Here is a 27,216-nt window from a genome sequence, read left to right as displayed (position 1 = left end):
AGTGGGTTAAAGGATCTGGTGTTGCTGCAGCTGTGGCAGAAGTCACATTGTATTCAATCCCTGGCCTGGGAACAAGGCAGAACCTCCAGGGAACTCCTTGGGATTTATCCTTTAAGAATCTCACCACTCTGTTAATTAGACGCCCCAAAGAGTCACTAGAGAGGCCACAAGGAGAAAAACCAAGGTGCCCTGGCCGACTTCTCCAGCCATCTGAGAACTTCCAATCATTCTAATGGGCATCTGACTGAAAGTGCGTGGGCAAACCAAGAAGACTGGCAGAGGAACAAACCACTAAGTCACAGAATCTTGACAAATAATAAATTGTTGTTGTTTTAAGCCACTTAAAAAAAGAGAGAGAAACAGAGAGTTTACTGAGTGGAGAGAGAAAGGGCAATTGAGGCTTGAGCAGGAATTGCTCAAGCAATTGTGTTTTGCAGAAAACAAATGCATAAAGGGTCCTGACTTTTTCTGCCGGTCTTTGGTGCAGTAGATGCACCAGGCAATGGGAGCTGGCATTTACAGAACACTTCCTATATGCCAGGCACTCTTCTAAGTGTGCTCCATGCATTATGTCACTGAACCCTCACAATAACCTAGATAAGGAAACAGGTATACAGAAGGCAAATCACCTGTTGAAGGCCACATAGGTAGCAGGTGTCTTTTTTTTTTAAATGGCTACACCCATGTTAAGTGGAAGTTCCCAGGCCGGGGGCTGAATAAAAGCTGCTCCGCAGTGTGCTGCAGCAACACCAGATTCTTCAACCCACTGCACCAGGCTGGGGATGGAACCTATGCCTCCAAAGCGACCCAAGTTGCTGCAGTCAGATTCTCTCTCTCTCTTTAATTTTTTTTTTCTGTTTAGAGCTTCCTGGGATAGGGGGTTGAATTGGAGCTGCAGCTGCTGCCTATACCACAGCCACAGCAATGAGGGATCCGAGGGATCTGTGACCTACACCATCGCTCAAGGCACTGCTGGATCCTTAACCCACTGAGTGAGGCCAGGGATTGAACCTGCATCCTCATGGATGTTAGTTGGGTTTGTAACCTGCTGAGCCACAACAGGAACTCCCTGCTGTCGGATTCTTTACCCATTACACCACAGCAGGGATTCCTATTAGGGTCTTTGAACCTCTGCCCGTTGCCCCCATTCTAGTCTTGGGGATCAGAAGAACAAGAGCCGCTGATCCTTACCATGGCCTCTTTTCCAAGTTGCAGCTCAAGTATGGAAAACCAGATAGTCACGGGTACGCTGAGATATTGGTCCCTGAGTCCTCATGTCTACTGAAGTCCCCCACCTAGCCCCTGGCCCAGCACTATCAGTATGCTGTAAAAGTATAACTTTTGTCCTATTCCTATGCACTCCTAGGTCAGGAGACAGGTCAGTGTATGCTCAGCTTTTTAAAGCCACTCCCACTCAGATACAATTCCTACTCCTTGGAGGTTAAGCCATGCAGGTGGCCCATCATTCGCCTCCTCTAACTACCTTCCTCCATTGCAGGAAGCACTACGAGTTTTCTTTCCCCCCAGTGTCCATCCCTCATCCCGGGAGCCTTTGAGATCATGCGGTGTCTCAGTTCCTTGACTGTCTCATCTTTGAACAACTTTTTCCTCCCTTCATCTTCAGTCAGGACCCCACTCTCAGATGGCTCTTCATCTGAGGTTATTCAAGATGCCCATCCGTCTTTCTGCCTTGGATCATCAGAGACTTCCATTATACCTGTTCTGGGACCTTCAGGTCAGTGACATGAGCCTTGCTGGAATTCTCTTACTTACCTCTTGAGCATCTTTCTGTGGCCTTTTGTTTTAAGCCCTCTCGAAAGCTGAGATCTTAAATTACTTGACCCCCGTCACACCTGTCTGGCAAAACTGTCTTCCTTGGATTAACACAATTGTTCTTTGTGTGCCTGCATCTTTTTTTATTCTTCTTCCTTTTTTTTTTTTTTTTTTTTTTTTTTTTTTGCGTTTCAGGGCCACACCTGCAGCATACGGAGGTTCCCACACTAGGGGTTTAATCAGAGCTACATATGCTGGCCTACACCACAGCCACAGCAACGTGGGATCCGAGCCAAGTCTGCGACCTACACTACAACTCATGGCAATGCCGGATTCTTAACCCACTGAGCGAGGCCAGGGATCGAACCTGCAACCTCATGGTTCCTAGTCAGATTTGTTTCCGCTGCGCCACGATAGGGACTCCTGTGTGCCTGCATCTTAACCATTCAGACTAACTATAGAAAAATCACACGACCGTCATAGTAGTACAACCACAAATTCAGAGTCTCCATTCTCAATGGGGCCCTCAATGTTCCTGAAATCTTATTATATTTCCCTGCACTCCAACTTGCTATAGTGGCTATTTCAAATTCATAGTCAAACTTTACTTACTATAAGCTTCATTAGGGTGGAGTCCTGTCTGGTTTTTTTCTCCGCTAAGTCTCTGATGCCTAGGACAGGCTTAATACAGAGACAATAAGTATCTGTTTACTGACTGAGGTGTTGTAATAGTGGGAAGCACTTTATACAAATGTTAGTAAATGTTAGTTACATGTGGACTCTATTCTATATGAACTACATGTATTAGCTCTTTTTTTTTAGATGCACCTGTGGCATGACAAAGGTCCCAGGTGGGGCCAGGGATTGAACTTGAGCCACAGCTGTAACCACAGCCACAACAGTAACAATGCTAGATCCTTAACCCACTGAGCCACTCCCTGTATTAGCTCATTTAATCCTCGCAGCCGCCCAGTGAGGTTAATTAGGACTTTGGTCACTTTCCATTTTACGATAAGGCAATTTAGAGATATGAAATCACAACACTTGTAAGTGGGAGTGTGGGTATTCACTCCTTAGAGCTTGTGGAGAGAAAGCTTTGAGGGCCGGTTGAGTTTTATATAAGCAAGCAGCTGTGCTTCAGACTGGAGTTCAAGAGACAAGTGAAAATGAAGATTCTTATTTATTTATTTATTTTTATCTTTTCTAGGGCCGCACCCAGAGCATATGGAGGTTCCCAGGCTAGGGGTCCAATCGGAGCTGTAGCCTCTGGCCTATGCCAGAGCCACAGCAACGCCAGATCTGAGACTTGCCTTCGACCTACACACCACAGCTCAAGGCAACACTGGATCCTTAACCCACTGAGTAAGGCCAGGAATCGAACCCGAAACCTCATGGTTCCTAGTCGGATTTGTTAACCACTGAGCCACGACAGGAACTCCCTGAAGATTCATATTTAGAAGGGGACAGATAACCTGGTGACCTCAGAAAATAAAATGTCCAACCTTGTTCACACCCTTTGCTTTGGCAGAGCACCTCCAACAGGTCACTGATGGAACTATGGTGGTATGTGTGCAGAACTATGGTGATAGTTGGGTGGTAAGATGCATTTTTCCCCTCCCTATGAGCTAAGAAATCAATCATATATTTGAATACATGGGGTGGATTCATGGTGTATTTATTGGTAATTTTAATATTGGGTAAGATCCCTCCTGGGCTGAAATTCAGCCTTGATTTTTTCCCTCCCCTTCCCTTTGCTAAGGTGTATTTTTGAGAGCCACAGTCCAGACTATCTGTCATTGCATTGCTTGAGTCCTTCCTCCCCCTTCACGGCAGCTTCCCCTACGGATTCCCCGAGGGAACGAGATTACCAATAATGAGCTTCTGTTTGGGGCAGGTCCCATATCTCCAGTAAACCTCCCTGCAGTTCTTGAGGAAGATAATTATCTCCATTTTACAGATAATAGAATAGTAACTAACATTTACTAAGTTAGTGTGTCAGGCACTGTGCTGAGTGGTTTTTTTTTTTTGTTTATTTTGTTTTTGGCCTTGTCTGGTCACGCCCCTCCCCCTGACCACCCTCCCCGCCCGATAGAAGTTCCTGGGTCAGGGATCTAACCCCAGAAGTATCTGGGACCTACGCCATAGTTTCTGCAATGCTTAATCCTTAACCCCTGCGTTGGGCTGAGAGTCGTCCCGGGCCTCAGCAGCAACCCAAGCTGCTGCAGAAATAGAGCTGGATCCTTGACCCGCTGCACCACAGTGGAAACTCCTGTGCTGTTTTTAAAGTATCATCTCAGAGTTCCCGTCGTGGCGCAGTGGTTAACAAATCCGACTAGGACCCATGAGGTTGCGGGTTCTATCCCTGGCCTTGCTCAGTGGGTTAAGGATCTGGCGTTGCCGTGAGCTGTGGTGTAGGTCGCAGACGCGGCTCGGATCCCACGTTGCTGTGGCTCTGCCGTTGGCCGGCGGCTACAGCTCCGATTAGACCCCTAGCCTGGGAATCTCCTTATGCCGCGGGAAGCGGCCCTAGAAAAAAGCAAAAGGACAAAAATAAAATAAAATAAAGCATCATCTCATTCACTCTCACAGCAGTACTCTAAAATCGGAACTACTGTATGCACCGGAAAACTTAGGGTCAGAGAGGGGAGTTGTCTCATTTTAGGATACACAGTAGGTTAGAGTTAGAATTTGAACCCATGTCTTCCTAACCCAGAGACTAAGAGGCCTCATCACTTTTTTCAGTATCAACTGAGGGCTTTTTTTTTCCCGTGGAAGCGGGGAGAAGGAAGGAAATTCGAAAAAGGCTGACGTTAATTTCTACCCAATGCAAACCGAGAAGTCGGCGTATCTCGCCAGACTGGCTGACAGCTAGTCTCTCAAACCTGAGATTTACCCGTGGCCAGGGAAGCGGTGCGCATGCGCACGGCCTCCCGTTCGGCCCCGCCCCCCGGGAGGGCTTCCCTCCTTGCTCTTGGCTCTGGGGCCTGCGCACTACGTCCCCAGCCAGGGGCTTCTTCCCGGTCGGGGACTTCCGGTGCGTGGGGTGCGGTTCCGGGTCGTGGCGGGGCTCCGGTCAACAGGACTGCTGCTCAGCCGGCCAGCGGCGGCGAGCGGCGGGGGCATGAGGGCTGGCCCGGAAAGCGGCTGCTGAGCCGGCTGGGAGGAGCGCCGGCCCCCGAGGATTCCGAGAGTGCGCTGCTCGGGCTGGGGCCGGGAGGCGCGGGGTGCCGGGCCCTCCCCTCAGGAACGTGTCCCGGGGCCGACCCGGCCCGTACGTAGTGTGGCAGCAGCTTCAGGTAAAGGTTACCCCAGCCGCTAGCTCCTTCGCTCCCTCGCCTGTCCGCCCACCCGAGCCACCTGGCGGCCCTCCTTACTCCTCGCGCTCGGCTCTGCCTAGTGGGCAGCCTGTCTGGCCCTTGCTCTGGTCTCCTGTGAGAATCCGTTTCCTGGGCTTTTCCAGAACTGGAGGCTGCTATGAACTTGACAGCTGGGTGTGTGATTTGGGGGAGGAGAAGCTAGTGGCCTGGTAGTATTGGGGTTTGGTAAGGGTACTGTTGACCCTGGCAGTTTCTGGCCCTACCCTCAGCAACGTCTTGGTGTCTTAATCTTCATAACGTGAAAAGCAAGTTTTTAAAGCACTGCCTGTGCAGTCTCTGTTACCTAGCGCCCCTGCTCTCCATTGCCCCAGAGGGGTAAACAGCCTTGCAGAACTGTTTTTTTTGGTCTAGCCTGAGTGCTGATGGAACTTTGATTCAGCTTTTTGTTTATGGGAGTGGCATAGAGTCTTCTAGATCTGTTGAAGGCTGGAAACAAAACAAAACAACTCTTCGTAGTTTAAACAAGAGCATTACTTTAACCAGACACCTAAAAGTTGACTCAGAGATTGGTTCAATTTTCATTCTAAATGAATGCAAGTGATTTTCGAAGCCTATCACAATACCTGGTACTGTTCAAAAGCATCATGTTATAAGCCAAAAGTAGTGAAGTTCACAACTTCCCTAGGTGTGAACAGTCAAATGGAGGCAGATGTTTAGGCATATCAGTTAAAACAAAGTCAACATTCTCATTCTATTCCAGCAAGCAGAAGGAGTGGATTCCTAATTTAAAACCGCAGGGAAAGGAGGCATCATGTTTTCTTTTTCATATTCTCTGAGCTCACACAAGATGATCTGTAATTGCTGAAACAGTTATTGATGAAGTATTGATATTGGGAGGACCCCTCGTGGCTCAGTAGTAACAAACCCGATAGGATCCATGAGGACACGGGTTTCATCCCTGGCCTCGCTCAGTGGGTTGAGGATCTTGTGCTTTGCGGTGAGCTGTAGCATAGGTGACAGACGCAGCTCGGATCCTTTGTTGTTGTGGCTCTGGCATAGGTTGGCAGCAAAAGCTCAGATTCATCCTCTAGCTTGGGAACTTCCATATGCCTTGGGTGTGGCCCTAAAAAAGCCAAAAAAAAAAAAAAAAAAGGTATTGATACTTGTTTTCATCTTTTTCAGTTTTCGCTCTTGCAAGCTTGCTGGGGCCTGTGAGGCATGCTGGTAGCCCCTTTCCCATTCAGCTTTGTGCTCACACCTACCTTCTGCTGTGATGCAGAGCAGACTCACTTCTTCCACTGATCTGTCTCCTGCCTAACTTTCAGCTATGCTTCAAAAGCTGAAGCCCCACCCTGATCCTTTACTCTGGATAAGTAGGACCTCAAAATAGTCTTTGTTCTTTCCTTTGTTTGTTATTTTTTTTGTAGGACAGTCTCTCTGCCTAGATTTCTCCTTTATGTTTCCAGCTATTAAGATGTTATCCAGGGCCCAGCTGAAATTGGCCTTCCCTTAAACAATCCAGGACAGCCTTAGCTGGAAATGATTTGTTTTCTAGACTCCTATAAACGCTATTTTTTTTTTCTTTTTCTTTCTTTTTTTTTTTTTTTTGGGCTTTTTAGGGCTGCACCCTCGGCATATGGAGAATCCCTGGCTAGGGGTCCAGTCAGAGCTCAGAGCTGTAGCCGATGGCCTACACCACAGCCACGGCAGTGTCAGATCCCAGCCGTGTCTGTGACCTACACCACAGTTCAGCAACGCTGATCTTTAACCCACCGATTGAGGCCAGGGATGGAACCTGCGTCCTCATGGATGCTAGTCAGATTTGTTTCTGCTGAGCCACCAGTGGAACTAAACACTCATTATTATATCTACCATTATTTCACTTAGCAAACATTTACTGAGTATGAATATATACCAGATACCATGCTAGACAACATAGAGATAAATAAGACTCTGTCCTTGCCTGCTGAATTTAGTGAGAGAGATAAGGAAATAATTTTTTTTTAAGATTTTTATTTTTTCCATTATAGTTGATTTATGGTGTTCTGTCAATTTTTACTGTACAGCAAAGTCACTCAGTCATACGTATATATATTCTTTTTCTCACATTATCCTCCATCATGTTCCATCAGAAAGGAAATAATTCTAACATGGAGTGGTATGTACACTCAGAGTTCTTTTGTGATTGATCCAGTGTAGCACAAGAGGGGAGGTGGTCGTTCACTTTGGAGGAGTGTGCTACGGCCAGGTAATGCTTTGTAATGTGAGGTTAACTTAGGTTTATTATTTACTGTACTGGACATTATATTAGGTTTCTCTTGTTTAATCATTTTAACCTCAATTTACAGGTTAGGAAGGCCCAGGATAAATTACATATCTGGTATGAGAGCCAGGATTCAAACCCAGGTCTGTCTTATGCCTACATCTGTGCTTTTTCCATTATGTTTTTTTCCTTCTTTCTCACACTGTGGTTTTTCTATGCAGACACATACTGAAACAGCTGTGCAAGAGAAAAAACATGAACGTTCAAATGAATGGTACAGAAAGTCCTTTAAATGTAGAGAAGACCGTAATCTTCTAAGGCAAGAAGGTAGTAGGTGGTGGTGGGTCAGCTCGGTTTTGAATCTAAGTGGACCAGACATTCTGTAGAGAACAACCATGGACTCTGGATTCAATTCCTGGTCCCTCCTCTTAGTAGATATGTGACCTTGGGCAAGTTTCTTAATTCTTAGCATTATTTCCTTCAAGTATAGTTTGGGATAGGGGATGACATAGACTTTGTGGAGTGTTGTAAACTAATGTGGGTGAAGAGCTGGATATGTGACAGGGTCTCCTGAAATGATAGCTAAGATGCAAGGGGTAATGCCTGTGCCATGGTTTTGGAGTAGTGAGTAGACCAGCCTGAATAAAGCCAGCCATTGCTTCTTTTAGTGGAGACACTGGGAGGTAAAGTTGGAGGGTCAGTAGGGGGTCAAAATCAGGGCTTGTGTGTCAGGCAAGGCTTGTGTTCTAGTTCCTGCTCATAACCCTTTCTATTAATAAATACCTTGAAAACCTATGATTCATTCAGCAATGCCAGGGAGAATGTTAGACGCACAGATGCAAAGAGAAATATAACCAGATCCCCATCCTGTGGTTGTTGACATTTCCATGGGGAAGACACGTGTGTGCTCAGGTGAACTGTAGTAAAGCCTTGTGGGCACTAAGATAGCAGTTCCCCCAGGCTACTGTGGTGCATGGAGGAGGAAACACTGATAACGGGTGCTGGCTTTGTGTTAAATGCATCATCTCATTTATTCATCTATGGGGAGGTGTTATTAGCATCCTGATTTTATAGATGACAGAACCAGAGCTCAGAGGGGTTAAATACGTTCCTTGAATTGATGGACATGCTGGAGCTGTGAATAGAGGGGTTATCTGCCAAACTTCTGTATCTCCACTCTTCAGTACTGCACCTTGCTGTTTCTTCTTCGGGATGTGGATGGCTTCAGGGGCGAGCTAGCCCCTGAGCCCTGGCCTCAGTGTACCTGTCACTATGGGGGGCAGTACAGATGATGAGACATGAACATGACTTCTGCATTCAGGGAGCTCATCGCCTCATCTGTCACGTTAAATACACACGTACACACATACGTTTTTTAGCAGGGCATTTGTTTTTCTTGTTGACACATAACTGAAGAAATCATAAACGGTTGCAGTTCAGTGGATTATACTTGGCTTCAGCTGAGAGAATTTGCTGTAAATCTGATATTCTGATGTATAGACTGTTGCTAAGGACGCGGCACTAGATGCCAGATTATTAGATGAGAAGGAATTCTGTCCCATTACATTTTTTTCTCCCATGGGAGATGCCCTGGACTTGTGTTTTCTGTGAATTTGAAGTATTTGAAAAGTTTTGACTCAGAGGTTAGCACATTTCAGCTTGTGTTAAATTTAAAATAATTGAGCCCTTGTATTTTAGTCATTGTTAAATGTTTTTGTACGCCTTATTTCCTTTGACCTTCATCATTCTGTGAGACAGATGGTATCACCCCGCTTAATACATGAGTAACTTAAGCCTTAGTGGTTAAGGGTGTTACCCAAGAATCACAGAGCTAGTGAGTTGATAATGCAAAAAGAAGTTGACCAAAAGAGTAAATAAATTTATTAATTTAGTTCTTTTTTGAGCTCTACCTCAAGAGTCCCATGATGTCGTATAAAGAGTAGGACAGACCTTGTGAACTGGAGGGTGTATGGCCAGTCAATCTGAAGGTAGCGGTAGTCATTACTCAGCTCCAGTTGCCTGTTGTCGTGTGAGGAAATGAGGCTAGTGTCCCTTATTCTGATTGTTTTCAAGAAATGCTGGAAATCTGGATTTTAACGTATTTAGTTTAAAAAATTGCCATGAAGAAGTTCTTGCTGTGGCACAGTGGGTTAAGACTCTTTGGTGGGGCTTGGGTCACTGCAAGGCATGGGTTCAGTCCCTGGCCTGGTGTAGTGCGTTAAAGGAAATGGCATTGCTGCAGCTGCGGTGTAGTTTGCAGCCATGGCTTAGATTCATTCCCTGGTCTGGGAACTTCCACATGCTGCAGGTGTGGCCTTAAAGAAAAAGAAAAAGAAAAATTGCCATTAAAAAATGACATGTAGACCAAAGCACACTTATGGATTACATACAGTCATAGGCTGCCTGATTTTGAACTCTAAACTAAGTGATCACTGAAAGTTTGGGTACCAATGCATTTGTGATTATTGATCAGAAAGCTACTGGTAAATTACTGGAGTTCAGGGTCGCTGTACTTGACTCACATTGATATCTTTGGGGAAGTGGCAGGGCGAATGCTTTTATTGTATAATCGGGCTAAATTTCTGGTGGGATGGGGTTAGGATGAAGTGATGACCTGGTAATGCATTTGTGCTCTTAGCACTTTAAATGTCATCAGATCGCTTGTCTCTTTTGGTCTTCTCTACATTACATGAAGCGAACAAGGGGCGTTATCATAACCCCTTGAGAGGAAGAAATCGGTGCTCGGTGAATTACAGTGTAGCAGAAAGTGCACTAGACAGAGAAGGTCTTGAATTCGAATGCAGGTATGCGGCTAACAGCCTTTTGATTTTGGTCAAGTCATTTACAAACCTTTGTGTCTTTTTTTTGATCTGGATGATCATGAGTGAGCGCAGTTGAAGTCTTGGTGAATTCTTTTCTGTATGTCAGGCTTTCTGATTCTAATTGACATGCCTAAAAATCACGCAGCTGATTACTGGCAGACCTCAGTGGAGAATGGTCAAATTTTTTTTTTTTTTTGCTTTTTAGGGCCACACCTGCGGCATATGGAAGTTCCTGGGCTAGGGATTGAATCAGAGCTTTTGCTTCTGGCCTGCACCACAGCCACAGCAATGTGGAATCTGAGCTGCATCTGTGATCTACATCAGAGGTCATGGCAACACCGGATCCTTAACCCATTGAGTGAGGCCAGGAATCAAACCTGCATCCTCATGGGTACTGCTGAGGTTTGTTATTGCTGATCCTCGATGGGAACTCCAGGGAATGGTCAGATCTAAAATGCTTCTCCTCTCCTGATGGCAGGTAGGGAATCACTGTTAGCTCTTCCCCCTGTTTTTTGTTCATTACTTCTGGGAAAGGACCGTGACAGGCCAGGTGCTCCCTCAGATGCACACAGTGCTTTGTTGACTCTATATATACAGAATTTTTTTTTCCTTGTCTTTTTTAGGGCCGCACCCACAGCATATGTAAGTTCCCAGGCCAGGGGTCAAATCGGAGCTGCAGCTGCCAGTCTGTGCCATAGCCACAGCATCTCGGGATCCGAGCCGCATTTGTGACCTACTCCACAGCTCATGACAACACCGGATCCTTAACCCACTGAGTGAGGTCATCGATTGAGCCTGCGTCCTCATGGATGCTAGTCAGATTTGTTTCCGCTAAGCCATGATGGGAACTCCTCTAATTTATTTTTATTTTAATATCCAGATTCCAACAAGGTGAAAATTGAAGAAATATTGGCCTTCTAGATACTCGTTTTCATTCATACTCTTATCGTATAAGGAAATAACCTAGAATATAAAAATGAGGAAAATAAATCCTGAGCAGTCATTCAAAATTTATTAACTCTAGTTGGCAGCAGTCTAGGTATATTGAGGAAATAGATTTAATATAGGAAACACAGAATTTGAACCCTAAGAAGAAAATAGTTTTAGGTAATTGAAAATGAGAAAAATGGGAGACACCTTTTAAACCACAAAACTTAAATTCTGGAAATAGCAAGAAGGTATTAGAATAACTAGTGGCGTTAAATTATGGTAATTGCTTGTGAAATAAATTGAATATTATGTCACATTTAAGACTAAATGTATGTAGTATTAGATTCATAACCTGTACTTGAGTATATTTTTATGAATATGTTTTTATTATTGATGCTGTCAAAATGGATCAAAATGTGTGAAACTTCGAAAAATAACATTTTTTTAGTTCCCTATGGACTCATTTTAAGTTACTGTATTATAAATAAACACTCTTTCTGCAGCGAAATTGGTAGAAAATTCTTTGAAGGAATGGTTTTCTTTTTATTTTAATTATTTATTTTTTAGCCATCCCAGGATCCTTAACCCACTCACCACAGGGGAACACTAGAATGGTTTTCTTTTTAAAACAAGTAGGAGTTCCCGTTGTGGCGCAGTGGTTAACGAATCCGACTAGGAACCATGAGGTTGCGGGTTCAGTCCCTGCCCTTGCTCAGTGGGTTAAGGATCCGGCGTTGCCGTGAGCTGTGGTGTAGGTTGCAGACGCGGCTCGGATCCCGTGTTGCTGTGGCTCTGGCGTAGGCCGGTGGCTACAGCTCCGATTGGACCCCTAGCCTGAGAACCTCCATATGCCGCGGGAGTGGCCCAAGAAATAGCAACAACAACGACAAAAGACCAAAAAAAAAAAAAAAAAAAAAAAACAAGTAAAATTTTAATCTACACTTTAGTTGCTGGCATACAGGAGACTAAGAAAGAACTGAGAAGCAGGCTTGGATCTTGAAGCAGTGTAAGGTGGGGCTTTGGTGTCACGCCCACCTGGATTTCAGTACATGAGGACAAAATTGCCAATCGCATATATTGTCCTTGTGAGGATTAGATGAAACAGCTTATGTATGTCCTAGTACCGTGATGCTTCTGGAGAGGTGCAGGTACCAGCATTCGGGGGTACAAACCATTCAGATCTTAGTATAATGTAGACAAAAAATGATTTTATGTAAAGGAGTGAGATTCGCTGTTTTTTCTTTGTAGGGCTGTACCTGCAGCGCATGGAAGTTCCCAGGCTGGGGGTCAAATTGGAGCAACAGCTGCGGCCTGTGCCACAGCCACAGCAATGCCAGATCCAAGCTGCATCTGCAACCCACACCACAGCTCATGGCAATGCCAGATCTTTAACCTACTGAGCAGCCTGCATCCTCATACTAGTCTGCTGAGCCACATTGGGAGCTCGGAGTGAGATTTGTTTTCTTGTCTGGGTCATGAAATTAGTCTTGTTAATTTCTAGTTGTGCTTTGTGATTTAGTGTGCCTATCAACTGGGCACTATTGACTTTTTTTTTTTTTTTTTGTCTTTTTTTTGTTGTTGTTGTTGTTGTTGTTGTTGTTGCTATCTCTTGGGCTGCTTCCGCGGCATATGGAGGTTCCCAGGCTAGGGGTTGAATCGGAGCTGTAGCCACCGGCCTACGCCAGAGCCACAGCAACGCGGGATCCGAGCCGCGTCTGCAACCTACACCACAGCTCACGGCAACGCCGGATCGTTAACCCACTGAGCAAGGGCAGGGATCGAACCCGCGACCTCATGGTTCCTAGTCGGATTCGTTAACCACTGCGCCACGACGGGAACTCCAGCTGGGCACTATTGAGAAAATGGTTTCAGTATTTCAGTAGCATATTTCAGTGTGTTATTTTTAGGCTAGTAAAGAAATTGATTTGTTAAATAACGATAACACTACCAGTTGCTTATATTACCTTTTTGTGTGCCCATGACTACCTTTTGAAGTTGTCAGAACTAGGGGTATATTATATTCTCTCCATTCCCATCTTACACATGCTGATATTGAAGCTTAGAGAAGTAAAGTGATTCAAGGTAGAAAGCTTCTGATAATGGCAAAGCTGGGATTTGAACCTTTGTTTTTTTCAGACTAAATACTACAGTGCTGGAAGTTCCCGTTGTGACACAGTGGAAAAGGATCTGACTAGTATCCATGAGGGTGTGGGTTTGATCCCTGGCCTTGCTCAGTGGGTAGGGGATCTGGTGTTGCAGTGAGCTGTGGTGTAGGTCGAAGACACAGCTTAGATCCCAAGTTGTCATGGTTGTGGTGTAGGCTGGCAGCTGTACCTCCAATTCAGCCTCTAGCCCAGGAACTTCCATATGTTGCACCTGCAGCTCTAAAAAGCAAAAATACATACATACATACTGTGGTGCCTTTGTCACTATTCTGTTGCTGTTCTAGATTTGGATATTGGAACTGCCCCTTGTTTGGGGGAGAATCATCAACTATGACCTTCTTACTCATTTTATTTATTTTATTTATTTATTTTTTAATTTTTAAAAATTTTTTATTACTCAAATGAATTTATCACATCTATAGTTGTATAATGATCCTAACAATCTGATTTCACAGAATTACCATCCCCCAGCCCAGGCACATCCCCCCACCCCCCAAACTGTCTCCTCCAGAGACCATAAGTTTTTCAGTGTCTGTGAGTCAGCATCTGTTCTGCAAAGAAGTTCAGTCTGTCCTTTTTTCAGATTCCACACGTCAGTGAAAGCATTGGATGTTGGTGTCTCATTGTATGGCTGACTTCACTTAGCATGATAGTTTCTGGGTCCATCCATGTTGCAAAAAATGCCGGTATTTCATTCTTTTTAATGGCTGAGTAATATTCCATTGTGTATTGTACCACATCTTCTTGACCCACTCCTCTGTCGATGGACATTTAGGTTGTTTCCACGTCTTGGCTATTGTAAATAGTGCTGCAGTGAACATCGGAGTACATGTGTCTTTGCGAGTCGTGGTTTTCTCTGGATAGATGCCCAGGAGTGGGATTGCTGGATCAAATGGTAGTTCTGCGTTTAGTTTTTTGAGGAATCTCCATCCTGCTTTCCACAGTGGTTGCACCAATTTACAATCCCACCAAGAGTGTACTAGGGTTCCTTTTTCTCCACACCCTCTCCAGCACTTATTGTTTGTAGACTTTTTGATGATGGCCCTTCTGGCTGGTGTAAGGTAGTACCTCAGAGTGGTTTTGATTTGCATCTCTCTAATAATGAGTGATGTTGAACATCTTTTCATGTGTTTTATGGCCATCTGTATGTCTTCTTTGGAGAACTGTCTGTTTAGATCTTCTGCCCATTTTTTGATGGGGTGGTTTGTTTTTTGGGTATGGAGCTGCAGAAGGTATTCCTTCTTATTCATTTTAAACTTAATGCTTACAAAAAGTTTTTATTGATTGTGTACCAAGAGTATTTGTTTACAAGTATACTCTTAATGAAATTTAAAAACCTAATAATACTCATTGCTGGCAGAGGTTGGTAGTGAGATGATCACTCATACATTACTAGTGGGAATAAAATTGGTAAAACTTTTCTGGAAAAGTACTTTGGTAGTATTTATCACAAAAAAGTGATTTGTCACAAAAAGTCATGCATGCCTTTTGAGCTTGTAATGTCATTTCTAAGAATCTTGTTGAAGAAATAATCAGAAATGTAGAAAAATATTCGTGTTCAAATATGTTCACTCCGACAGTATAACAGCAGTAATTAGAAACATTTTGAGTATTCAAAGAGCTAAAAGATTATGTGAAAGCCATAAAATGGAAATATTGTATGAGCATTTTAGGTGTTTCTGAAGAATTTTAGTGACATGTTAATGACATCATAATAATAGAAGTGAAAAAGGTTATAGGGAGTTCCCATTGTGGCTCAGCTGGTTAACAACCCAACTAGTATCCATGAGGGCACAGGTTTGATCCCTGGCCTCACTCAGTGGGTTAAGGATCTGGTGATACCTTAGCTGTGGTGTAGGTCACTGAGCTGTGGTGTAGGTTGCAGATGTGGCTTGGATCCCAAATTGCTGTGGCTCCACTTCGACCCCAGCCTCTGAACTTCCATATGCCTCAGGTGTGTCCCTAAAAAGAAAAAAAAATATTTTTCAATAAAAAATCATTTTAGTTTAACTCGTAATTGAGAAATATGAGTAGATCTAATACACATCCTTTTGACCAAAGTTTTCTCTAATGCAGGTGATTTGAAGTTATAAATGGATTGTATTTTCAAGTTTTCTTAACCTCAGTTGTTTTACACTTAGAATATGGTTTCCTGTATCTTGACTTAAATAATGTTGTGGTTCCCAGGCTAGCTGTCCTCTCCTCCCCAAAAATTTCTTGAAAGAAGTGTCATATTCATGTCGGTGGAACCAGTGGGACAGTGAGTCCCAGTGCTACCGTCACCTCTTTAGTGGCCAGTGGGACAGTGAGTAGTCCTGTGACAGGTCTGTCTTTTGGAGAGAGTACATACCTATCTCTGTAAAACTGGCCATTGGCATATAGAGCTTTTTTTGTGAGTCGAATATTTGTATCTTGGGAAGTGCTTTTTTGGTAAGGAAAATTGTAAATATGAATTTCCATCTCACTTTTAAAAAATTATGTAAGAAAAAAGTTTAAAGAGTTCCCGTCATGGCGCAGTGGTTAACGAATCCGACTAGGAACCATGAGGTTGCGGGTTCGGTCCCTGCCCTTGCTCAGTGGGTTAACGATCTGGCGTTGCCGTGAACTGTGGTGTAGGTTGCAGACGCGGCTCGGATCCCGAGTTGCTGGGGCTCTGGCGTAGGCCGGTGGCTACAGCTCCGATTCAACCCCTAGCCTGGGAACCTCCATATGCCGCGGGAGCGGCCCAAGAAATAGCAACAACAACAACAAAAAAGACCAAAAATAAATAAATAAATAAAATAAAATAAAATAAAATTCAGTTAAAAAAAAAAAGAAAGTTTAAAAAAGAAAAAAGTTTAAGATCATCTGGAGCAGTGGTTGACAAATCTGATTGGGAACCATGAGTTTGTGGGTTCGATCCCTGGCCTCCCTCAGTGGGTTAAGGATCTGGCGTTGCCATGAGCTGTGGTGTAGGTCACAGATGCGGCTTGGATCAGGCGTTGCTGTGGCTCTGGCGTAGGCTGGTGTCTACAGCTGCGATTAGACCCCTAGCCTGGGAACCTCCATATGCCGTAGGAAGCAGCTCTAGAAAAGGCAAAACAACAACAACAACAAAAAGTTAAAGATCAAAGTTAATTTGGATTTTAATTTTTTTGATAGCAGTATTCAAATGTATGAATATTAAAATCTCCTGAAAGAGTTCCCTGGCAGTCTAGTGTTCAGGACTCAGTGCTTTCACTGCTGTGGCCCAGGTTCAGTCTCTGGTCTGGAAACTTGAGATCCCAATCACACTGCTGCACAAGGCTAAAAAAACCCTGAAAACAAGAACCCCAAACCAAGCCAAAAGAAAATAAAATGTCGTGAAGAATTGTGCCTTTTACTCTTAGCTAATTATATACTTCATAATTGAAATTGTAGTACAGTTAAGCATGATGTCTCATTTTTTCCTAATGTGCATGGTATTCTCATATATATAATATACAAAAACATGCAAAAAATTTAACAAAGTATTGAGCATATTTAAATTAGGAAAATACTATGCAAGATGTTTCTTTTTGTAAACTACTTCTGTCCAAAGCATTCTGTATATTATCAGAATGAAAAATGACAGCACTTTGTCATCTGTTCAAATTGATATTGCACTCTTTGCAATGACAGCTGAAAAGGCCCACAGGTGCCATATAAAGAGGTGACCATGTTGTCATATTTCATTTCGGCATCCCTCTGCAAAGCCATAATTACCTAATTAGGTTGTTAATTAGGAGATTAGCATTTCACTATATTGATAGAATGCTCTTTACCGGTGTGGGGCGAGATACAGATTTGTCTGCCCCTAATTTATAATCTCTGCCTCTTTTTGTACTTATTCATTTGCTTAAGATCCTGATGTGGGTCAGTTCAGTTTACCTGAGAGTTTGTTTACAAGCTAATGAAGTTTTGATCACTGGATTAAAGTTGCTGAATTAAAATATAAACAGAATTAAAAATGGTCACATCCCCAAAATGCTAATAAAAATTCTGATTTGGTATAACTTGTGTTCTTATTAGTGTAAGGAACAAACACATGCTAAGAATTGAAATTGTTGGTAGTAAAAAAAAATCCAGATACAAAAACTGAGTCTGAAATGTGATATTTATATATCCTAAACTAGGCAAAGAAAAGTAGTTGTCTCTCTCTTTTTTTTTTTTTTTTTTTTTTTTTTTTTTTGGTCTTTTTAGGGCCACACCCCCAGCATTTTTGATCCCAGGCTAGGGATCAAATCGGAGCTACAGCTTCCAGCCTAGGACATAGCCACAGCAATGAGGAATCCGAGCCACGTCTGCAACCTACCCCACAACTCACGGCAATGCCAAATCCTTAACCCACTGAGAGAGGCCAGGGATCGAACCTACATCCTCATGCATATTAGTCAGATTTGTTTCTGCTGCGCCACAACAGGAACTTTAAAATTAATTATCTTTAATAATGAATCTCTGTCATTTATATGTGAGACAAAAAATATGTTAAGCATTGTTATTTGTTTTTTTTGTTTTTGTCCATTTTAGGGCCGTACCCACTGCATATGGAGGTTCCCAGGCTAGGGTCTAATTGGAGCTGTAGCCGCCAGCCTACACCACAGCCACAGCAACGCCGCGGGATCCCAGCCACATCTGCGACCTATACCACAGCTCACGGCAATGCTGGATCCTTAACCCATTGCGGGAGGCCAGGGATTGAACCTGTAACCTCATAGTTCCTAGTCGGATTCGTTTCCACTGTGCCATGACGGGAACTCCATAAAAAATGTGTTAAGCATTTTTAATGTGTTTCAGAAGTTGAAGCTTGGTTGATGACTTCAGAACAAATATATACAGTCCAATTTAGAATTCCTTAGATAATTATCATGCATCAGGGTTTATTTCATTTGTAACTTCTGGCCATTAGTCTGTGCTTAGAACATTCTCTTCCCACACTCTTTGCAGTGCTGAGTGCTTTTGGAATTTGAAGTATTTCACATAACCTTCACTTGGGCTATTTGGAGTAAGCCAAGGTTTTGTCAGGTGTGTGGACATTCTTTTTTTTGGTGGGGAGGGGGCTGGCAAAAAAAAAATTCCACTGATTTTTACTTCAGTGCATGATTTGACTATAATGCTTTTAATTTGCATTGTATGTTCCTTTCCTGCTTTTTCCAGTTAAGAAGAGTTAAGTCCTAAAACTGAACATTAGGAGTACTGTTCCCACTGAGGTTGTAGTTTACCTCTTTTTGATTATATTTGATATTTGCTGTTAAAGTTTTAGAAGGTGCATGTGTGCTTAAGTCCCTTTTCCCCCATAGTTGTTGTGAGAAATTGCATTTGTTTGTATCTGTAATTTTCTTCCAAATTAAAAAAAATTAAAAATTTTTTGTCTTTTGTCTTTTAAAGACTGTACCCGCGGCATATGGAGGTTCCCAGGCTAGGGGTCAAATCAGAGCTATAGCTGCCTGCTTACACCACCGCCACAGCAACGCCAGATCCGAGCCATTTCTGTGACCAAAACCATAGCTCACAGCAATGCCAGATCCTCAACCCACTGAGCAAGGCCAGGGATCGAACCTGAGTCTTCATGGATTCTAGTGAGGTTTGTTAACCACTGAGCCTCGATGGGAACTCTGTTAAAATGTTTTTCTATGAAGAAATTATTATTTGTAACATCTTCCACTTAGTTAAACTTTTTGCTTAATTGCAGTCATTCATTTATTCGGTCAGTATCTGCTGTGTGTATATGCATGGAACTAGTCTGGGGAAAGGAGAACTTTCGTATCCATTAGTGACCCAGGTGGAGGTAACCAAACCACTGTGTCTGGGTCCTAAGCAACGAAAACTCCAAGCACGGACCCAGCTTTTGTGGGCCTTGCAGTCTAGTAATGGAAGTACAGCCTAGTTGGAGAAGTACATCCTGGCTTGAGGAATGTTAGAGTAATGAGAGTAAAAGTGAGTATGGAGGAGGACTTAATCTGGACTTAGATACTGTCCTACCTTCCTGGGGCGGGTGCTGTCTAAATAGGGATCTGAAGGGTGAAAGAGAAGGTGATGTTTAAGCCAGGTGGAAGGAGAGGAAAGACTGGTCAAAAGCGGGGAGACTGCTGAAAATTGAGTATGGCTGGAGTAGAAAGAACAAAAGGGATGAATGGAAGGTGGGGCTGCAGAGGTAGCGAGTTCAGTTATATTAAGGAATTTGGCAAGTTTTTGAAGGAATTTAAGAAAAGTTCGGAGACATTGCTATGGCCTAGGTGAGAAAAGGTGGCTTGGATTGGATTAAGGAGATAAAGGGAAGTGAGTGAAATCTAGAGAGAGAAGAGCTCCATGGGATTAGTAATTGAATGGTGGGGGTGGGCTTCCTAGAAAGGAGGTTAAGGATTCTAATTTGGTTATTTTTTTGTTTGTTTTCTAAGTTTAGGTATGAGAATGTGTGTTTGAGTACCTCATAGCAAAGCGGTCCATGAGTCTTATTTTCCAATATGACCCCTAAATGAACAGTACCAGCAACTATTTTTTGGTGACTCAAGAAGGATAGTAATATTTGAGTGTCACTTTTGGGCTCCACACTGTGACAGCAGCTTTATGAGGTATGAGATAATGTCTTACTGAGGTTCAGAGAAATTGTGACCTTCCCAGTTTTCTCAGCTGCTGGATGGTGGAATTGGGGGCACGCCCAAGCTCTCCGGAGGCTTCGTTGTGTCTGTCATGCCATGTTGTCTTTCTTGTTGTATCCCCCTCCTTTGGTTTATTCCAAAGTGAAGAGTAGAATTACTCCCCAAAGACCGGTAGCTCAGCAGGTTGCTGACAGAGGCATTGTGTTAACTCTGTGGTTTCCCAGGCCCGGCTCTGGCCTGGATTAAAGCAGTGTCCAGTGCTTTGGTAGGAGAAGCTTCTCAGTGCATGAGCGTTCGCTTCAGCAAAGTTAAGGGTTCTGTTGGGTATTCTGGCTCTTGGCTTTAATCTCCCTCAATTAGAAATATAGACTAGTTACCTCCACCTGGGTCACTAATGGATACGAAAGTTCTCCTTTCCCCAGGAAAAAACCTTAGAATCTCTGATTTTTGCATGAGGAATTTGACGTCTATTGGATGTAATCAACTTTTATTACAAATTGTTTAAAATTTTTTTATGGTTACTGTTGCTAGTATTGTTCACTTAAGGGATTTGTTAGTATCCTTGTGTTGGAATCACCTGAACTAGAAGGAATTCTAGAATGCAGCAATGGATTCTAGCCTTCCTGTGTTTCTAGCCCACTTCCCTTTAAAATTGAGATATAACTCATGTATTTTAAAATTCACCCTTTTAAAAATGTACACTTTAATGATTTATCACCCAAAAAGAAACCCCATGCCCATCAGCAATCACTCCTCATTCCTCACTCCTCCAGCCACTGGCAACCATTAATCTGCTTTCTGTCTGTTGTGGATTTACCTGTTCTGAACCTTTCACGTAAATGGAATCACACAGTATGTGGCCTTTTGTGTCTGACTTCTTTTACTTAGCGTAATGTTGTCAAGGTTCATCTGTATTGGAGCATGTATCAGTACTTCATTTCTTTTTATTGCTGAATAATATTCCATTGTAAGGAAGTGCCGCATTTTGCCTATCCCTTTATCAGTTGATGGAGACTTGGGTTATTTCCACTCTTTGGCTCTTTTTTTTTTCCTTTTCCTTTTATGGCCTCACCTGTGTCATGTGGAAGTTCCCAGGAAAGGGGTCGAATTGGAGCTGCAGCTGAGGCCTTTGCCGCAGCTCCCAGCAATGCTGGATCCTTAACCCACTTAGACAAGGGGTTGAACCCACATCCTCATGGACACTATGTCAGGTTCTTAACCTGCTGAGCCATAGCAGGAACTCCTCTACTCTTTGGCTCTTATGAGTAATAGTGCTAAGAACATTACAAGTTTTTATGTGAACATATGTTTTCAATTCTGTTGGATATATAGATACGTATAGGCCAGCGGCAACAGCTCCGATTAGACCCCTAGCCTGGGAACCTCCATATGCCTTAGGAGCGGTCCTAGAAAAGGCAAAAAGACAAAACAACAACAACAACAACAACCAAAAAACCCATTCTTTGGAACTGCCAAATTGTTTTTAAAGGGGACTGCACCATTTTACATCCCCACCAGTAGTGTGCAAGGTCTGCCATCTTTCTGCTTTCTTCAGGCTCTCTGTTGCTCTAGTCTGGACTGGAAGCAACGCTAGGCATTCCACGAGCCCTTTTGTTTTGATAAATGGGAAATTTTCCAGTTTTATCTCTTCAACCATGTTCAACAAGCATATGGGTACCAGACCTTATATTGGGGATTAGTGATAGGAAGCCAAATAAGACTTCGAGTCCTTTCCTCTAAAGGACTCCATAATCCAGTAGTTAGAACTTCTTACTTGGAAATGCAGGGAGTGGGAGAAGCCAGTGAAGAAAGTTTAATTTACTCTTGGACAACATGGGTTTAATTGCACCAGTCCACTTAACACACACAGATTTTTTTTTTTTTTCCCAGTAAGTACGGTGAGACAGGAGCTGTGGCTGTTGAATCTGTGGATGTAGAACTGTGGATGCAGAGGAGGGAGGGCCAACTCCAGGACTTGAGCAGCCACAGATTTTAGTATCTGCAGTGGTCCTGGAAACAGTCTCTCAAGGATACTGAGGGGTGACTGTAACTACTTAGATATTTGAGATTTTCTACAGCATAGATCCTAACTTGAGAATCTAGAGAAAGGTTGAGTTGATTTTCAGAGGTTCTGGGATTTCTTTTTCTTGGCTCATCCTTTAACTACCGTCGTCCTTCTGTATCCATGGGAAATTCGTTCCAGAACCCGTGGATACCAGAATTCACAAATGCTCAAGTCCCTCACATAAAATGGCAGAGTACAGTCAGCCTTCCATATCCTGAGTTCAGCTTCTGTGGATTCAACCAACCAACTGAACTCGAGCTGCGCTTGGTTCAGTCTGCAGATGCAGAACCTGCATATGCAGAGGGAGGACTGTATATGCATATGCAGAGGGAGGACTGGATTACTGCTCTCGTTTCCTAGCATATTCTCCCTCAGTAAACTCATTCCCGTCCATGGCTTCATCTGTCATTTATATGTAGGTGTCTTCTGAATTTGCTCAGATCTTTCTCCTCATTTTCAGGTTTGCCTGTCATTCATGTGTCACTTATATATTGTTGTTTCCCAGATTGGCTCGGGCCTTTTTCCTGGGCTGTCCGGTTTGCATCATAATGGTCTCTGTTTGTGTGGTCCGTAGACATCTCAAGCTTTTTTTTTGGTCTTTTTGTCTTTCCAGGGTTGCACCTGTGGTATATGGAGGTTCCCAGGCTAGGGGTCTAATCAGAGCTGTTGCCGCTGGCCTACGCCACAGCAACATGGGAGCCACAGCAGCGCGGGAACCGAGCCGCATCTGCAACCTACACCACAGCTCACGGCAACACTGGATCCTTAACCCTCTGAGTGAGGCCAGGGATCGAACCCACAACCTCATGGTTCCTAGTCAGATTTGTTAACCACTGAGCTATGACGGGAACTCCCTAGACATCTCAAGCTTTATTGTGTCTGAAACATAGTTCTTCATTTCCCCTCTATCTGTTAAGCAGTTCCCACTTTTGAGTTCACAGTTTCATTTGTTGGTGATGTCATGCAGGCCATAAACTTCCCCTTCTCCTTAACCCTCCACATCCACTCAGTCACCAAGTACTACCAGTTTTATCTCCTCAATTTTTTTTTTTAACTGTCTTAAATTCATAGGCCTATCTTTCAATGTCTGTCTTCAGATTTCATTGTCTCTTGCCTGGGCTGTAGTCACAGCTTCATAACTAATCTTGTGTCTTGTCCATGAGATTAATCTTCTGTGCAGTTGCCAGAGCAGTCTCTTTGAAATGCTAATCTAATCAGCATCTTTGAGCTCCGTGTAGTTTTAGTTACTAACTACATGTTCTGCTGTTTCTTATTTAGTGCCTTGTCTCATATAGTCTCTTCAACTTGGAAGCAGATGGGTTTGTGTCTTTGAGCTTTCTTCCAGCCATCCAGCTTCTCATCTTTGAAGATTCATTTTAGACCAGGGAATAAAAACTAACAATAATGGTAAACATTGGATAGTGCTTATTATGGGCCAGGTTCTGTGACATGCACACAACATTTATGAATTCTTTCAGTCTTCACAACAGTCCCATGAGATAGGCACCAAAACTGTTTCCACTTATAGATGAAGAAATAGAGGTACAGAAATTGCTCCTTTCCCGAGGTCCCACAGTAAGTGGGTGGCTGAGTCCAGATTTGAACCCAAGTAGTCTGGCAGGTGATTGCTTGCACTGAGTCCTTATCATGTATCTTTTCCCCAACCTTCCTTATTCCCTCTACTTACCCCACTCCAAAAGTTATCCTCTCCCTGCCTGGGCAGTAACCAGTGCGTGGCCTGATGTTAATCTGCAGTTCGTAGGACAGATCTAGAGCACATTTATTGTAAACATATTCGAACAAGGAACCAGCATTATAGACTGTTTAATTGCCAGCTCCCTTTTGCCCCCATTCTTTTTTTTTTTTTTTTTTTTCCCTTCCATTTTTGGCTGCCCCTCTGCATATCGAGCTCCCAGGCCAGGGATCAGATCCCAGCCACAGTCCTGACCTAAGCCAAAGCTGCGACAACATGAGGTCCTTAACACACTGTGCCCAGGCCGGGTATCAAACCCACGTCCCAGTGCTCCCAAGACACCACCAATCCCGTTTCGCCCCAGTGGGAACTCCTCGCCCGCGTTCTTAAGCGAGGTTGCAAGTGAACACTTCCGTTATTTTGATCTTAGTCATCTCTGCGAAGCCTTGTCTGAGGATGCAGTTTCATTTTGATCTCTCTCCTATGTGTTTCCATAGTTCGTTGTTATGTAGAATCCTCTAGCATTGCTCGCATCCTTTGTTGTGACCATTTATGTGCTTGTCTTGCTTGACTGTAAGCCTCTTGGGATAGGGCCTATGACTTACTGCTTTTTACTCCTGATTCCCAGCATGTTGTAGGTATTCATACTTGTTGAATTTCTTGAATGAACTGGTTAAGTCTGACCTGTATCTAGACGAGTGAGAGAAGAGGATTTAGAAGATTGTGATGAAATGGGCTTAAACTGGGAATTTGAGGCAGTATATTATAGTTGTTCAGAGCAGGGATTCTGGAGCCAGGCTAACTTTGGTTTTAGCCTGGTTCTACCTGTCACTACTTATGTGGCCTTGGCAAGGCTCAGTTTACTGATTTGTAAAACATGAATAGTAATAGAATATACCTCTGATGGTTTTGTAAGTGATGTTAAATGCTTGCTAAATAAATGAGTAACTGGAATCCAGAGAATTAATTATTCTACTTCAATAGTATTTTATGAAGCATTCTCACCCTAACTATATAACTTTATAGGCAGAATGAGGCCAGTCCTGCTGTTCTGTCCTCAAGTTTGATCCATCTGATGGTGGTTAAAAAAAAAAAAAAAGGTGATCTAGAAGGTTATAAAAGGTAACTAGCAAAGTTAGTACAGTTTTGTTAATAACAATAATAACTTATCACTTATTGAGGTTATGAAAGCTTTAGTCAAATAAAAGTACAAAGCACCTTGCAGAGTCACATAAAAGTAATTTGGGGATTATCTGCTAGTTGAGATTATTTTATGCTGTCCTTCATTCATTAGGAGTCAAATGAATGAGTTTGGTAGTTGACAGCTTATTTTTCCTCCAAACAGAGTAGCCAGAACAGGAAAAGTCAGTAATATTGCGCCTTTGATTTGAATAGTGCTTTTTTACTTTTTGTAAGTATCCCTAAGAGGTGAATCAGCAGGACATAGGTTATGGATATTTTGGCCCTAAGGAGATAGAGGCAGAGCACCCAACGCACTTGAGGTCATCCCGTAGCTAGTCCCCAGGCGGGCTAGAGACAGTAACCTGGGACTCCAGATGTGTTTCCTGACTTTAACTCTTGTAGTTCTAGGAACCACTTTCTGTACATGATATCGTTTTGTTTTGTTTTGTGTTAAAGGTGTGATGGGAGTTCCCAGATGGTCTATGGTTAGGACTCAGTGCTTTCACTGCTGCAGTCCAGGTTTAGTACTTAGACTGGGGACCGAGATCCCAAGTCAAGCTGCTACTACATACCATGCCCTCCCCCAATAAATTAAAAAAAATACAAAAGGTGCGATAGTACTCGTTCAAATCAGTCAATGTGGGGAATCCCACTTTGGCACAGTGGGTTGGGAGTCCGACTGCAGCAGCTTGGGTTTCCATGGAGGCCTGGGTTCAATCCCTGGCTTGGCACCAGTGGGTTAAAGGATCCAGTGTTGCCATAGCTGTGGCATGGGTCCAAGCTGAGGCTTAGATTTGATTCCTGGCTCAGGAACGTCCATATACTGTGGGTATAACCATTAAAAGAAAAAAAAAAATTGGAGTTCTTGCAGCAGAAACGAATCCCACTAGGAACCATGAGGTTGTGGGTTCGATCCCTGGCCTCGCTCAGTCGGTTAAGGATCTGGCGTTGCCGTTAGCTGTGGTGAGGGCTAGCTACCACCTATAGCTGCCAGCCTACAGAACTTTAAGAAAGATCCAGTGGGAGCTATAGCTGCCAGCCTACACCACAGCCACAGCAACACCAGATCCGAGCCACGTCTGCAGCGTGGTATAGGCTGGCAGCTATAGCTCCGATTGGACCCTTAGCCTGGGAACCTCCATATTCTTCAGGTGCGGCCCTAAAAAGACAAAAATCAGAAAAAAAAAAAAAATCAATGTGGGTTACCTTTGTAGAGGGTTTGCTGCCAAAATTTTGGTGCAATTAAAATCTTTTTGTCAAAAAAGGAATGTCTTGAACCTCTATCCTTAGGGTCTGAACCATGGCACAGTGATATAAATAAAACACGCAGTGGAATTCTTCTGGCCTTTTTTTTTTGGCCGAACCCATAGCATGTGGAATTTCCTGGGTTAGGGATTGAACCAGAGTCACAGCAGCGGCCTGAGCCATTGCAGCGACACCACCAGATCCTTAACCCACTGTACTACAAGGGAACTTCTCTTCTGGCCTTTGAGGGAGAACAGTATGAAGCAAAAACACACAGAACTTTTCAGTTGGACTCTAGGTAAATTCCCAATTATATCCTCCTGCTGCTGGCCTATCCCACAGCCATAGAAATGTCAGATCCTAGTTGAGTCTGCAACCTACACCATAGCTCATGGCAACACCAGATCCTTAACCCACTGAGCAAGGCCAGGGATCGAACCTGCGTCCTCTTGGATGCTAGTCAGATTCGTTTCTGCCGAGCCATGACAGACACTCCATTCTCCTTCTCACTTGTGATTGGAATAGAATTTGAGAGCTGAAGAGACCTTTCTTTTTTTTTTTTTTTTTTTTTGTCTTTTTGTCTTTTGTTGTTGTTGTTGCTATTTCTTGGGCCGCTCCCGAGGCATATGGAGGTTCCCAGGCTAGGGGTTGAATCGGAGCTGTAGCCACCGGCCTACGCCAGAGCCACAGCAACGCGGGATCCGAGCCGTGTCTGCAACCTACACCACAGCTCACGGCAACGCCGGATCATTAACCCACTGAGCAAGGGCAGGGACCGAACCCGCAACCTCATGGTTCCTAGTCGGATTCGTTAACCACTGTGCCACGACGGGAACTCCTGAAGAGACCTTTCTTAAAGTTCAGGCTCCTCACTTAACAGATGCCAAAATGGACTGATGTGTAAAACAGGTTTAAAGACGTTTAAAGAAGTCACTTGTCCAAGGCCATGTCGTTAGTCCCCTGGTAATTAGGCAGTTAGAATTCAGGTTCCTGGGTGGTGCTTGCAATAAACTGTGTTGCTTCATGTAATTGATGTTGTGGTTAATCTGAGAGCAAGGTAAGTGGAAATACAACTATTGAATTCTTCTACTTGGTTAAGCAAACTTCAAAAAGAGGAGAGAATAAAAGGAAGATAAATCTTAGGCTGTAGCTGGAGACCTATCTA

General features: G+C 43.5%; 1 protein-coding gene across 29 annotated transcripts in view; it reads left to right on the top strand.

Moving 5' to 3' along the window:
• The first annotated feature begins 4,820 nt into the window (after nucleotides 1-4,820).
• The window catches only part of MAPKAP1 (MAPK associated protein 1), a 254,194-nt gene continuing 231,798 nt past the window's right edge, over nucleotides 4,821-27,216 (top strand). For all 29 annotated transcript variants that reach the window (XR_014827397.1, XR_014827398.1, XR_014827394.1 and 26 more), the window contains exon 1: nucleotides 4,821-5,069. The gene's annotated coding sequence lies outside the window, so the exon portion shown is untranslated. The remainder of the gene's footprint in view (nucleotides 5,070-27,216) is intronic.

The sequence above is a fragment of the Sus scrofa genome, chromosome 1 (assembly GCF_054392235.1).
Source record: "Sus scrofa isolate SSC_HxYL_T2T_F1_AM1 chromosome 1, Sscrofa_HxYL_maternal_Yorkshire_Landrace_v2.0, whole genome shotgun sequence".
Classification (NCBI taxonomy): domain Eukaryota; kingdom Metazoa; phylum Chordata; class Mammalia; order Artiodactyla; family Suidae; genus Sus; species Sus scrofa.
Note: the sequence above shows the minus strand (reverse complement) of the source record. Positions and strands in the feature narration are given on the sequence as shown.